At 37.2% G+C, this 16171-nt stretch overlaps 1 long non-coding RNA gene across 1 annotated transcript; it reads right to left on the bottom strand.

Moving 5' to 3' along the window:
- Positions 1–1850: 1850 nt before the first annotated feature.
- Positions 1851–15317, bottom strand: LOC148742524 (uncharacterized). Its single transcript, XR_016000078.1, has 6 exons — positions 15118–15317; positions 13413–13470; positions 11309–11360; positions 5431–5499; positions 4844–5030; positions 1851–2067 (listed from the first exon to the last, which is right to left on the bottom strand). It is a non-coding gene; the product is annotated as an uncharacterized LOC148742524 (long non-coding RNA).
- Positions 15318–16171: the final 854 nt, after the last annotated feature.

Below are 16171 nucleotides of genomic sequence, written 5' to 3'. Positions count from 1 at the left end.
GCGTTCAAAGAGATCTCTGCTCTTGATTGCAAAATCTGGATTTTGATTTTGTAATTTGGAATTTGGATTTTGCGGTAAAACAAGAAATCCAAAAACGAGATACGACGCTGAGAAAACATGGATTTCTATGTCTCACAACTTTTGGGAAATCTAAAGAGGGATTTGCAACTTACTACGGCTGTTCTAGGTGGGGTCTCTATGGGTTCACCGATAGCTGTAGAACGGCAAAGATATCAGCTTTCATGTATTGGCTCTGGAATCTTTTAAAATTGAAATCTACCTTAAGGAAGGATTTTCAACGTCGAAATCCGTTGGTGCTTTGCATGTTTTACTAAAAAATCCCAAATCTGGAATTTCAAATCTAAAAATCCGGATTTCCTGATCGAAAGCACCACGCCGACTCCCCCTTCAGAGCCGTTTTCTCGATATTCCACAAGTATTCGCAGTTATTTAACTCTTGAATAGAACTAGGATTATTTTAATAAAGTCATTAACTGAAGGCAGAAAACAAAACGCCTTTGGCTTTTCGAATATTTTATCAAGGTTACCTACGGCTGCGAGTTTCTGTAAAATCCGTTCAATTATGTCTCCACCCTCTGGGACACTTTCTCACTGACAATAACACTTGAAATAATCAAGAGAAAATAATTGTGATTATTTCCTTTCGAAATATTTTAATCATGCCCATGATTCAATTTAATCAACACCTCAAAGTGATGTGAGCAAATAAGATGGGCTAGTTATATTAAAAAGAACCGATCCAGTTACTACAGACTTGCCTCAATATTCACAAATTGTTTATAATAATAATAATAATAACTTTTATTTCTATAGCGCTCTTATCCTATGTTCAAGGCGCTTTATAACACTGTGCGGGGTACTTTGTCAGACTGCCGGTGGCAGTTTATAATCAACAAAGGCGAATATTTTTTTTGTTTACAGTTGCCCCTCCTCCCAATTCCCAGTAAACAGGCCAGACTACATCACAGTGAACTCGTGATGTGGGTTCTTTAACGTCCCCTACCTAATCAAATTATCTAATTAATAGATGCAGGAGACGGGACCTACGGTTTATTCGTCCAGCGCTCTAATCAATTGAGCTAACCGGGAGGCGGTTTGATGACAACTGTCAAAAGACGAGAATGCTGTCTGCTCTCCTTAAAGAAAAAAAAATCCGAGACATTTCTGTCTTCACTTTTAAAAATACGTCGAATAATTAACAACGCTATTATCGTGTCTTCAGATCTCAAAGAACAAAAAACACAATCAAGAGGTAAGAAACGGCCTTTTTTCAAAATCAAATCAGTAATCTGGCTGCAAACCATTAATTCGCGAAAACCACATCGAGTAGTTCACAAACAGCTGCTACTCTGACCATAGGAAAAAAAAAAATTATTTGCGTCAATTAACAGAATGTTATTTGTAGCATCTAAATGTTCAGGCAGATCATACTTGGAGTTACAAAGCGTAGTCAATGTTGTTATTTCATAATGATGTACCTTGTACTGGTTGGGATAAAAATTATATGGTTTTTGAAGCATATTTTTTTTCCTTAACTGAAGGTGCCAGTGACACTCGGGCGATGGAATTTCAATGCAGCTGATATCTCCGTGCTGGTAAAGGAAATCTGAAGAGAAAATTCCCTCCAGAACAGGGCCCCTCTTCGCATATTTTCAAACACAAACACGAACGATTCACGGAAAGGTAATATGAAAGCAATTATTCTTTGGACAATGCTGTGACGTAGTCGTAGATTGAGCATCAAACCATAAAAGCCAGAGAGATTAAGTTAAAGAAGTTATACGCAAATGAATGAGGGTGTTACACATGAAAAGACTACCCAGAGATCGTGAAGTAATGATATTGATTTATTCATAAATCAAAACCTTTTTGGTTTAAAATCCGACAATAGATCAAAGGCCTCAGTTGAGAGGAATAGCTCGGGCAATCCATGAGGGAGCTTCTTAATCATTGTTCAAATGAATATGTGAATTAACAGTTTGTCAACCTTCTTCTTAGCCATTGCTAAATTAACGACGCCGATTTCCCAGACACCATCTTTGTGCCCTGAAAAAAAAAAAAATTAAATTCAGTCACAAGTTTAATAGCCCTGTAGCATGTATATTGATCTCCTACTCTACTGTACTCGTGCAAGTCGATGGGGCGAGTATTTCTTCCTTCTCCTCAAGGCAAAAACATACTGTGGCCCATAGACGACAGGCTATCCACTTTTTAAATTCAATTTCATCGCGCTATAAATTTCATTTATCGCTCGATAAAAGCAAAATATGGTGCGAGAAATCGAAATCATATCGTGATAAGTGAAAAACTATGGCGCAATAAATTCTAAATTATCGCGCGGTCGATTCTTTATGGGCATCTCACGATCCTGTGATACGCGTTATTGACCACGCTTGAGGTCAAGATGACTGGATGTTGGCCCAGTTCTTTTTCAGCGTTTTTATGCACTGAGACGAGGTTGAGGTCCATAAAAACAAAATAAAAGAACGAGGATAATATCCAGCCATCTTGACCGAACAAGCTTGGTCAATAAAGGATTCAGTATATGGAAAATTTATTTCGCTTTGAAATTACTAAGACTCAATAATGACTTGTTTATTTCGAGAGCCGGGAAAGAAAGCCAACTGTGTTTGTAGCACAATGTGCCCACGAGGCTCGTTTAATTCTAACTTTGTTTTGATTGTTTCTTCTGTCGCTAATAGCGACTTCGTCGCCAACACTGTCCAAAAGTTACGAAGTTTAAAGTCCGCCCCACCCTCTTTTTCTCTTATGCGGGATCAAAGCGGGCAGTCCTGAGCGGGTAAGATAGGCCCATCTTGCCCTGCCCGCTCGGGTAGCCAATCAGACTCATAGGATTCGCGTCATCTTCCCGCTGGTGCTGCCAGCCATATAATAATTAAATAATCGCGCGATAAAGAAAAATTTATTGCGCGATAAAATGTGGCATGTCCTCTGTAGGCCAAGTTTTCCAGACAGTTTTTTGAAGAAAATGGGGTCGTAAAACAAATCACCTCCGTCTCGGTTGAAAACAGCCCAAAGAAAGAATAACCTTCGTGAGCGCATTTTTCGTTTCTATTTTTTTTGGTCGTTCGAGACAGGAAGATTTTAGTCTTTTTCTTCAGCCAAAGTCCACCAATAGAGCTAAGCTAAGCCCATGATCAGTCATCTTGAGCTCCGCTCTACCAGCGAACTATAGCTACAGATTAAATCCAATCTTGAACTTATTTCGAGGCAGTTTCCGCTTTCTCTCCTTCTTGGTATTTTTGGAATATTCCGACAGCGCGACAGCGTGACATTCCGACAGCGTGATATTCCGACAGCGCGACAGCGTGACCTGATCAGTTATTAAGTCACGTTTAAGAGACCTTGAACTTGACACTGGGATTGACGAGGACTCTCTTTCGGAGTTGAGTTGAGTTTTGTGACCTTTTCGCACCATGACTTTGTTGATTGTTTTGATTGAAATGCAAGACTTTACCAAGGCTTTATTTTCATTCAAATACTTACGCAACGTAAACATATATTTCATTTTTGTTGGAGGAGTTTACACTGTAGCCTCTCTATCAGAAAAAGCCGGATTTCTTATTTCACGTTAATTTTCCTAAAGGAACAAAGTTTAGTAATCATAGAAATTAAAAAGAAAATGACTAGCTAGGTAGCAGGAACGTGGGTAGTGCTTTATGTAATCCATACAAAATCTTTTGGTCGATTACTACGCTAATAGAAAACCTCATTAGCCACACGTGCCTGATTGTCGAGAGAGCTTGTCAACAGTCCCCTAACGGCAGTTGGAATTAACTCCGAATGAAGTAGCTTATAAGGGAGTGGTAAGGAAGGGGGAGCGCCCTCTTCCTTACCCATTCCCCGTCATCGCTGTTTTTCCTCCCGCTTTCCTTTTCGTACCGTCTTCGACTTAAGAGCCTGTTCAGATGCTACTGTCGATCAGGCAAATGTTATAGATTTTCTTCAAAAAATTGAATTACTTCAAAACGATCCAGAGATTGGCACTATCTTTTCGCAACCTCCACTTATTTCATTCAAACGCGACAAAAACATAGGCAACTTTTTGGTCACAAGTTCATTCCAAACTAATGACCAACCCGGCACTTTTAAATGCGCTCGCACACGATGCAAAACTTGTCCCTTCATTCACAACGCTGAGAAAATATCGGAACCCATGCGATCCATTAAGATCACCGATCACTTCAAGTGCACCTCCGCCAACGTTATCTATTGCATAACTTATTGCAAAAAGTTATACATCGGCGAAACAGGAAGACGACTAGCTGACCGATTCCGAGAAAACCTTCGCGTCGTGGAAAGGAATGGCAAGGACGCATCTAAACCAGTCGCTAGACACTTTAATTTACCTAATCATTCTAAACAACATATGGCTATCTGCGGTCTTTCCTTACATTTACGCAACACGGAAAACAGTAAAACTCTTGAACTAAAGTTAATCTTTCAAATCGGCACTCTTAATCCCACAGGTATCAACGAACGCTTTTCATTCCACTAATTTATTCGTGTTTTTCTCGTTGCCATGTTCCCACCAATGGCGTTGCTGCGCTTTCTGCATATAAAACCACATACAACCCACAATTCCTCCATTCGCTCTGACGAAAGGGTAACGCTCGAAACGTCAGCTTTTTCATTCGTTACGGTGGCCAATTTACTATTTCAAATTAGTTGATATAACCAATTAAGCATGAAAAAAGCCCTGCGAGGTTTAGTTCTTTTTTGTATATATAGATCAGTAATATGTGTCTAATTAAGCAGAAAAGTTATTGACTTTAATAGTGGCTCATTAGTTCACACCAACCTGCTACTCGCTTGTTTAGGCCTAGCATCTTCTGTAGTAATTTTCTGTAACGTTTCCATTTCTTCAGTCATACAGTCCACTTTGTTCTTACATTTCCCCATGGCTATTTCCTGCTTTGCCTGTTTCAGCAACACATGTTGAGTTGATTTACACATGTCCAAGAGGGAATACAACTGTTTTTCATCCTCTGTGAAAGTATTTTCAATATATTACAATAAACAGTCATAGGGGCAGTTCTGTCTGTTTCGGTTGCCCAAGCTCAGAGTGTTCAGAATCGATCAACTTTCCAGAGTAAAAAATGATACCGAGGGTACTGCTTTACTGCGCTCTATAATTTGTCTGTAGAACTTGTGACACTGACCTTAACAAACAAGATGCAAAAGAAAAAACAGAGCAACAGAGCTCATTGATGCCGTCGGTTATCAGTAGACAGAATCCTCATCGACAACTTAAAATATTTTTGGCACTTCTAACGGGCTGTTTTAATATCTTTCGTTCTGGGTTTACCCAAAGCGTTGAAACCTCTACAAAGCAGTGCCTATTTTCCTTTTTGTCGAGAAAAAGAGTGAAATGGAGGCGAGACTTACCAAGTGACGTCCTTTTTTGTTCTCCGAAGTTGGCGATCCTCTGCGGATATACCTCCTTCTCTCACTCCACTGCAACAAGACCACATAAGTAGAGAAGACAAGAAAAGTAGTACCTCGTCAGTAAAGTGTTTTAAAGACGAGTGATTTTGAAAGATGGTTAAGTTGCGAAAACGTTCCGACCACGTTTCCGTTATCACGAAGTTCAAGTAATGATGATAATGATAATAAGATAATAATAGTCATGATAATCATGATAATAATGGTTAAAATCCTAATAATAATTGACCACTCCCCCAATGAGGCTTTTCATTGCTAATAGTGACAAATTGTAAATAAACTTTCATTCTAACACCTCGCGCAAATACACTTTCGAAACACTTCAGATTCGAAGTCTAAATGGCCTCCTCCAGAGGGCCAGGTTCGCATCACTAGATTTTTTTATCAAAAAATGTCGTCACGATATTAACAAACTTAAATTCAATCGTAGCACGAAATTTTCCAATCTCTCCTTTGAAGAGCGGTCACCACTAGAAAAACCTAAAAAAAAGCAGAGACATTGTTATCAAAGCAGCCGACAAGGGCGGCGCATTAGTTGTTTGGAGGACTGATCTTTACCAAAAAGAAGCTTTGCGGCAACTTTCTGACACCTCTTTTAATCAAAAGTTTGACAAAGATCTCACTTTCACTAATCAAAACGCCGTCAAAAAGACGATTAACGAACTGAACTAGACAAGCTAAACAAGAATTGCCGGCCACAGCAAAAAATCTCATCATTACCACTCCTAGAACTTCTTCTATTTAATTTTTCTCTAAAATTCACAAACCTAACAACCCAGGTCGACCCATTGTCTTGGCTCGCAGTTGTCCCACCGAACTTCTTTCCAACTATTTAGACAACATTATGGCTCCCATCGTCAAAACTTTACTATCATATATCAAAGACAGCCAAAACGCTCTTCAAATTTTTCGCGACCTTAATTTCCTCGGCCAAGGCAAACTTCTTTTCACTGTGGATACTAGATCTCTTTATACTGTCACTCCCAATGACGAAGGTCTTCTGGCCCTCAAACATTTTTTTCATCAACGCATTGTTAAGGAACCTAGATCTGAAACACTACTTCACCTAGCAGAACTACTGCTTACACTCGACTGTTTTTCATTCGGGGACAATTTTTTTAAACAAACCAATGGTGTAGCCATGGGTACTAAAATGGAACCCAGCTATGCCAATCTCTTTGTAGGTTTTGTCGAATACTAATTTTTCAGCCAATAAATGGCTGAAACCTGAACTCTGCAGTCGCTATATTGACGACTGTATCGGCGCTTCCTCCTCTACCCCGCAGAGAGGAGGAGGAAGAGCAGGAGGACGAGGAGGAGGAGGAGGAGGAGCAGGAGCACGAGCAGTAGCAGTAGTAGCAGTAGCAGTAGCAGTAGCAGTAGCAGTAGCAGTAGCAGTAGCAGTAGCAGTAGCAGTAGCAGTAGCAGTAGCAGTAGCAGTAGCAGTAGTAGTAGTAGTAGTAGTAGTAGTAGTAGTAGTAGTAGTAGTAGTAGTAGTAGTAGTAGTAGTAGTAGTAGTAGTAGTAGTAGTAGTAGTAGTAGTAATAGTAGATACTTTTATTTAGCTAGGGTAACTCCCACAGTTACAAAAACTGATATCCTTAGAGGCCCTAGATAAAAGAAATATAAAAATACTCAAAACTAATCCTAACTAAGCTAATAGAAGAAAAATCCTAAAAAAGAGGTTAAAGTTTATTACAAACTATTCATAAAAACTACAAATTACGATTAAAAACTTTACATCCATGATAATAAAAAGCTTTTTTTTGTACATTCTAGTTTGATGGAGGGAAGACGGAGATGATTACTTTGCCGCGTCTTTCTCTGTATGATATCTCTATTAAAATAAAAGTAGTCCATTAAAAATTGTGGGCAGCGCTTATCGAGACATTTCTTCACAAGGTTTAACGTGTGAATCTCCCGTCTAAGTCTCAGCGTATCATAATTAAGGTGAGCTAGCGCTTCATCACTGCTGTTAGTTTGCATGATAATCCTTGCCGTACGTCTCTGCAATTTTTCTATATTATCAGCATTCGTATGGCCGCAACAGTTCCAAACGGCATCACAATAATCAAGAACAGGAAGAATAAATGATCTACAAATTATACCAGCAGTATGCATACTAATGCTACGCCCGGTGCGGCCAAGAATTCCTATTCTCTTACTAACTTTGCTTATTACATAATTTACGTGTGTGTTCCACGAAAGCGACTCATCCAAGATTACACCAAGGTATTTATACTCAGCAACCCGTGTTAGCTCCTTGCCATCGATATTCACAGAGAGATTAGCATTTGCTAACCTAGAGCCAGTACAAAATAAAACACATCCAGTTTTGCCTTGGTGAATAAAAAGACTGTTGTCTAAAAGCCAGTCATTAACCTTGGGAAGTTCACTGGTAAGTGTACTACTTATTTCTTGGGCATTACTAGCGGTGAAATACATAACTGTATCATCAGCGTACATCAGAATCTGGCATCGTTTTAGAACTATAAGCAGATCGTTGACAAACAGGACAAAGAGTAAAGGGCTAAGAATTGACCCTTGCGGGACACCCGAGGTAATAAGACCTGGATCAGAGTTTTCTTTACCAAAACTTACGAGTTGTTTTCGGTCTGTCAGATAGTTTCGAAACCAGTCTGACTCAACGTCCGTAAGTCCATTAAAATGACTCTATTTTGCTATTAAGTATTTCGTGATCAGCAGAGGAGCTAATTCAGTATACAACCGCAGTCAATTCCTTTGAACCAGCCCTAAAATATACCTAGGAAATTTCCGACAGTTCTTTGTCCTTTTCAGACATCAAAGTTTCAATTAAAGAAAATGGTATATGCACTAGTGTGTATCACAAACCTACAAACTCACACTACTTTCTGTATTCATATTCGCACCCATCTCATGTCAAGAATGCCATTCCCTTTTCTCAGTTTCTAGGACTTCGTCGTTTATGTAGAGATGTCACTGTGCCAGTTTTTCGAAAAAAACCTGGTTACCCTGTTTCTGTCGTTCAAGTGAGTCTTCACCGCGCCCAACTTATTGATCGACAGTCAGTACTACAAACGTCACAAAAGGAAAATTCCGACTGCATCCCTTACCAAAAAGATAACCATGAAGTTTACTTTAAGTATAGTACAAGTATACTGCATCAATAATAGTTATACTGCAATCATACTTCAATGGTACTGCACTTACTTAAGTACAGCTGCAGTACCATTTTTGAAGTACACTTTAAGTATACTGTTCGAGTGATTATCATTTTCCTTGTTGATGATGTAGGGTATAAGTATACTTGAAATCTCTCACACAAATGTAAATTATGGTCAGGTCTGATTAAGTAGGAAAAACTCTACTGAAAAGGTACCGAATTGCCTCAGTTGAAATAGCAGTGTCTTTTCATGTATCTGTTTCCTAATTTTCCGCGCAGTTATATTTGTTTGTTAATAGTTATCAACGACCGCTGTTAATTCATTCCATTAATTCATTCTTGTTTTCTCGTCACCATGTTCTTACCAATAGCATAGCTCCACTTTCTGCATATAAACACACCCACACCCCACAATTCCTCCATCCGCTCTGACATTAAGGGATAACGCTCCAAACACCAGCTTTTTAACTCTTTTGCAGTGGCCAATTTATAATTTCAACTAAGCTGATAAAACCAAATTACCATGTTACACCCACTGACGCAAGCACCACAGCTTCTTTAGAAACTACTACCTTTATTCCTTAATTTTCACATTTAGAAAATGGGGGAGAATGTATGTTGAAGTTATACATGTTTTTACTCAGGCTGTTTGAAAGATGCATTTAGTAAGGTCAAATAAAAAATTTAGAGGAGGCATCTTTCTTTTGGTCAGGTTGATGAACCGCAGTAATAAACTAAACACTTCTACTGTCAGAAGTCAGATGATGTTGTCATTAGTAAGCTAATGGAAAGAAATTAGTGGAGGACCCAATTTTGCCAATTAATTTAGTTGCAACTGAGGCATTGTGAGTGAGTAAGTTAGTTGATATTACACATGTCATGGTTTTTATTAAATTGTTTTTCACTGCTACTCCTGAAAATCATTTCAACAGCTGACTATGTGTTTACTCTTTCATCACCTCTTCAGCAAGAGTTATTGGAGGCTTGATGCTCATCACCATTTTAAGGATTTTCACAATTTTGAAAGGAATTGAATTAAGAAATGATCTTTCCTAAGATCATGTTAAACTTAGACTCTTGAAACCTTTTTAAATGGTTCCAAAGGTTGTTCTTTGTAGAAATCCAGACAAGTGCAGCCAAATCATCTATTTTTCATTAGCCGACATTGTGTCATCTCTATAAAAACAAAACAAAACTAAACTAAACTAAAAAAAAAGAAAATAAAAACACGAGGGAAATGAATTCAATTTTTCATATCCTATAATTAGCAAATGGTGACTGGTGAACAAGTGGTTCAGTTATTAACGAAGATATACTAATTTCTCATGACACAAATTTCATTAGACCAGCAGATGAAATTCAAGCAAAGAAATGATCCTCACAAGTAGACTGTAATTTCTTATAAGTAATTGCAGAAAAGAAACCTGAGAAAACATTCAGGCCTCAATGCTAAGTGTTCCTGAAACAGTTATTAAAACAGGGCAAGATAGAATTTTCAAATTCTTGTGGAAAAATAAAAAAGATGAAGTAAAATATGGTGGTGTGAACTTCCCAAATATCCACTGTGGTAAAATCACCACACTTGAGCTGGTTAGGCAGGTTTCTAAATTTCACATATGAGACCTGGCAAGCTATCCCTAATAGTTATTTTAATAAATATGGAGGATTGTCTTTCCTATTGAAATGTAATTACAACTCTAAGCACTTTGACAAGAAAATGCCTCTTTTTTTATAACAAGATGTTAGACTAACATTTCAAGTAATTACGCAGGGGTTATCCTGATGTTTACAATTATAGTGAATTTATTCTTTGGAACAATAAAGAAATTACAATAGAGAGCAAATCAGTATTTACTGGAAATATTTGTTTGGAAAAGTACTAATATTATATAGAGACAGTAAGTTCTTATCTCTAGAAAATTTTCAAAGGTAATATAATGTTGAACCAAACTATTAAAAATTTTCAACTTATTGCTGCAATCCCAAACTATTTGAAGAGAAAAGCACAGGCATTAACTGCTGTAACAAACAGAAATATATTAGACAAATGGGATATTTTCTATCAGTCTAAAAACAAAGTTATCTCTAACTAAATGTAGATGTAAAGATTACCACAAATTACTTCAAGAAAAGATTGGGACAGAACCTACTGCCGTTAAAAGATGGTCAAGACATTTGGTGAGCTTTGACTCTGGTTGGAAACAGATCCTACACAATTAAAACTTACAAAACAACAAGTGACAAAAAGCTAAGAGGATTTGGTTATAAGGTTTTCCCCAGAATATATTGTCGCTAATAAGGAACTCAAGCAATTCAAAATCAGAAATGATGACTAATGCTTTCAATGCAAAAATCCTGATTCACTAGAACACACCTTCTTGGTCAGTGCCCTGTGAGTATTCAATTCTATCCAGAAATCATATAGTGGTTCAATATTTTTAATAAAACCCACATAGATTTATCTGTTGACCAAATTTTACTTCAGATTTACCCCCCTCCTGCCATTAGCGATATTACCTCCGACACCGACTGGATTTGCTTATCCTATTAACAAAAGATACAATCATAAACAGTGGTAAAAATAATGAGAAAGATCTTAATAAGTTACAATTTATACAAGGAAAATTGAGAACTTTATCTAAGGTAGTAAAATGCAAATTAATATTGTCAACAAACCTTTTTTTTTGCTTTTTTGTTCAGATCATGCGTTATTGCAAAATAATAATATCTGAATGAAAAAAAGAGATGTGAATAATGTAAGAAAAGTAATGTAATTGCCAGTGGTGTACTGTAAATACCATATTTAACTAAGTAATGTAAACATTATAATTAGCCATAAGTGATATAGTATAATTTATTGTTATTAGTCAGCACTCTAACAATTGGCTTGTTAGCTCAACTGGTAGAGCGCTGCACTAGTATCGCAGAGGTCAGTGGTTCAAATCCCGTACAGGCCTGATTTTTTTCAGGTCTGATTTTTGCTATTGCACAAGTAGCACTTTCTACTGCGAGGATCGTGCATCATACGTATCTATAGCCGCAGTTCAAAATATAATTATGAACTTAATTCATATATTCATCGTATCCGATTTATCATCACGGGTTTATTATGAATCAACTTAATGGCCTGCTCCCTAAGTTGGCTTGTTAGCTCAATTGGTAGAGCGCGCTGCACTAGTATCACAGAGGACAGTGGTTCGAATCCCGTACAGGCCTGATTTTTTTTCAGGTCTGATTTTTGCTAGCGCTTTCTACTGTGAGGATCGTGCATCATACGTATCTATAACCGCAGTTCAAAATATATGAACTTCATATAATCATCATATCCAATTTATCATCATGGGTTTATTACAAATCAACTTAACAGCCTGCTCCCAGTTGGCTTGTTAGCTCAATTGGTAGAGCGCTGCACTAGTATTGCAGAGGTCAGTGGTTCGAATCCCGTACAGGCCTGATTTTTTCTTTTCCGGTCTGATATTCGCTATTGCATAAATAGCACTTACTACTGCAAAGATCGTGCATCATACGTGTCTATAACCGCAGTTCAAAATAAATGAACTTCATATATTCATCATATTGTTATTAGTGCAAGTTAAAGCAGCATTGTAAGTAATGTATTGTATTGCAGTGTACTGTTGAGTACTGTAAAATTTCATTAAAAAATAAATAAATAAAAAAGGAAAACTAAAAAAAAAAAATCAGATGATTAAAAAAAAATAAAAAAATAAAAAAAATTCAGGCATTGAAAGGATTTGAACCCCTGCCTTCAAGATATTAGTTGGGCAGTCTACTACCAGCTGTCAGCTATAACGCCACATGTTACTGGACAAAATTTAGAGGCAAATCTTAATCAAAATTTTCAATAAATAATTCAATTTGAGCTGCAGATGAAAATTCAGCAAAGAAATGGCCCTTGCAAATGGACTGGACGTTTTAGTAACCAAGAGAGAGAACTCAGCTAAGAAGCCAGGTTCAGTAAAAAAACTAAGAACAATTACTAAAAAGGAAAGATTTTCAATAAGGGTTATCATAGAGATGCCCAGCATTACTACTGAAAGCTTAATCCAATATGATTCAAATTACTAAAAAACTTTGTGTTCTATAATAAAAATGTGGTTGCCATGACACCAACACATGAGAATTGTAACAGTGAGAAACATTAAACAGTGATAAGAGTTTCCATCAGAAAGTCAACCCATAGAACTTAAAATGTAGTGTTTACGGCGACCAAAATCTAAATTCTCAAGTTTAAGGGCGTGTCGCTCCAAAGGCGGTTAACAAGGTGTTTGGGACTATTTTACTGATCGAAATGACAACCCAAAGTTGACTGTTTGCACGAATCTTTATTCTTGAAAGGCAATCGACCACCAACCACAATCAATGACGAAAATAATGATTATTCTGAGAGTCAATCAATCTATCGAACGATCGATCATAAACTGAAACAACAATACAACGAAGTTCTATCAATCTAACGAAAAGCCGCGGAATACATGATCAAAGAATCGCATGTTAAATACTGGGCTCTAAAGTCTATAACAAGATTAACAATACAAGTGAAACAGAACAAAGGTTTGGAAAGAAATTAAAAGAGTTTTGATGACTGATAAACAGCCCATTGTTCTATCTAATTGATGGGCGTTCACTGACTCGCAAATTGGCACGAGTTTGGCCTTTAAATCTTAAATCTATACAGATCGTTGCAATATTTGTTTGTATATATTGTCGCCCAACACTGAAAAGACTGGAGAGGGAAAAACAAAGTTACAAAGGTACTCACATATCGGTCCCGCTTGTGCCAGAGGTTGAGAAAATGAAAGGGCGAAAGTTTACCAAGGCTATTCAAAATTTACGAAGAACTGATTAGAAGGGCGCTAAATTTGCCTTTTATATGCGCGTGTATGGTGACGCTGAAAGGTCCGATTACAAAACCAATAGAAATACAGAAAAACAGATAAGCATTGTAACTATGTGGCTATCTAAGATCATTCTGAAATTAGTGAACTAATCAATAATCAATCAAAAAATGCTAATGTCCTTCACAACTAACATGTATTGTAAATGGTACAGGAGACAAAGCACTATTAGATATGGTGCCAATTATGCTAAAGCAATCTAAAATTGTGGAGAAAGAAATTAAGATGAGACAACAGAGCTGTCTGTCTGAGCCTATGTACAACTGTACAGCATATCTGTCACCATTTTGATCCCTAATTCATTCTTCTATGTTGTTTTATTAGTGACTGTTTTTTTTTTTCCTTGGGTAACATTGATGCTGATGTACATGCATATATTGCAGATCAGTTTATTCACATTATAGTGACTTTGAACCCCAAAATGTAACAAGTATGTCTGTTTACAAGAACTATGCTGAAAACAATACCATTAATACTCAGCGTACTAACATCATAAAACTACTCACTCAGGTTTAATTAATAGTCTGGGCAAATACAACTTTGTAAGGGGTTTTAGGAGGGCTTATAAATAAAGGGCCTTACAAACACAGTGTATATATCTGAGGGGGCTTAAATTAACCAGAACAGAAACACTGATACAAGCTGTAGCAGCACTCATCAAAATATGTTTTACATTATTTTGAGAAACTGCATTCATGACGATTTGAGTTAATGAATCTCTTGATACATTTTGTTTCTTGTACACACTGTACATCAATACATATATTGTTTTGTTGTGTAGTATATATCACTGAGTATTTTGATAAGTTGCACTGTATTTTGACAAGCCTATAGGGCAGGTCAAAATATAAACAATGAGTAAAAATTCATTCATTCATGCGATATTTGTACTCACCTCTGTACGTTATTTGTACTCTACAAAGCACAATTGCATAATAAATATATCTCATCCGACCTTTTTTTGTGTGGTATTGCGGAGTATTTTTACGAGTTGTGCTATATTTTGATAAGCCCATAGGGCGAGTCGTTTTACAAACAACGACTAAAAATACTCAGTGATACTACACAAAAAAAAGTTTAATAAGAGATTATTATCCAACACGCCAAATGGTTGTTTCAGTGTGGGCGAATTTCGCGGATATTTCAGGAGTACAAATATCGCGTGATATCTGTACTCGTCTCGCGCGTTATTTGTACTCTAGCACAATTGAATAATAAATGTAAAACTATATATATAAGGAGGTACCACGTTAACTAATTTTGTCGATTTCTCACCTCACTTCATGAACGATATTGATGAATTTTGAATGTTTAAAATAATCGCCTAAATTTCGTGGTGTTTGTTGTGACTAACCATAAACAAAACGAAAAAATAAAAAAGGTTGGTCTATGTTTGAGTATAGTCCAACGAGGTTAGGTAAATGGACTGGAGGTCATTGTTTTGTCCACCAATCCATTGTTTGGTGATCAGTTCTTTCAGCATTTGTTAAAGGATAAGCACGCAGTGGTCCTAATAACATACATTTCATAGACATCGATTAAGTTAAAAGTCTTGTTAAGACCTCTCACCTGTCGAAGTATAAATTCGAATTTTCATCCGGGAGGGTTTGAAGTTACTTCTCACATTCGATGTACAAAGTGAAGAGGAGAATACTCTTCTTACAGAAAAGGTTGTCAAATGTAACACAGCTGTCGAAACGAACCGTCCTGATTAAACAGTGCGACATCAATTACTTTCAGTACTGATCCAAAGCCGTGCGCCATTTTGAATGTGGTTGCTAGGAAACTGAGTCGAGAGGAAGTCACGGCCAATCAGAAATAAGAAAGTGCGTTCAGAGAAATCTTTGCATTTCACTGGAAAATCTGGTAGTTTGAAATCCAGGTTTCGGATTTTATTAGGCTGATTCCCTGGGTTTTGCACCGGGCAAGCTTTTCTGCGCATAACATTGTGACATCCAAGATGGCGGCCGTTCTTCCCGACCTCGAGGTGTGAAGAAGAGATCCCTGCAATGGCGGCCGATCAAGGTAATGGCGTTGCGTGCACAACAATTCGGATAAATTAGGTACAATTTTACCCTATATCTTCAAATGTCTATGATAATCAAGGCACACGACAATATATTTTTTCATTTCTTTATTTATTTCGGCAAAAATAGTGGCAAAGTAGCGACTGCTGGCTTTTTTATTCTACTCGCAATTTTGCGACTCCTCGGGAATAGTTTTTTAGTCGCAAACATAAAAAGTAAGTCATAAATGCGACTGTATTGGTCACAATTTCGAGCCCTGAGAACAGTGTTTTTTTTTTTATCATGAGCCTCTTTATTACCTACATTAGTACCTACTTAAGAACTGTACTCAATATTAGCAATACTGTGTTCTTGCAGTGACAAGGCCTTACGAACCAAGAGCATGTGGGACAGGGAGGATTGTGATCACTCTGTGAAGCTATGTTTCAGCAGTATGGCCTGACATGCGGACAAGTATGTTTTAAGGACTATTGCAAGATATTAGTGAGGTTCATTTTGATCAAAATTCAAACTTTAAGTGGTATTAAGAGAATTTTACGGGGTGATCATGTGGAAAAAATCACAGAAAAAATAATGAGGAATCTCTATACTCTCAG

This window comes from Stylophora pistillata, chromosome 1 (genome assembly GCF_964205215.1).
Source record: "Stylophora pistillata chromosome 1, jaStyPist1.2, whole genome shotgun sequence".
Classification (NCBI taxonomy): domain Eukaryota; kingdom Metazoa; phylum Cnidaria; class Anthozoa; order Scleractinia; family Pocilloporidae; genus Stylophora; species Stylophora pistillata.
The sequence above is the reverse complement of the archived record's forward strand: the minus strand, read 5'-3'. Positions and strand labels throughout refer to the sequence as shown.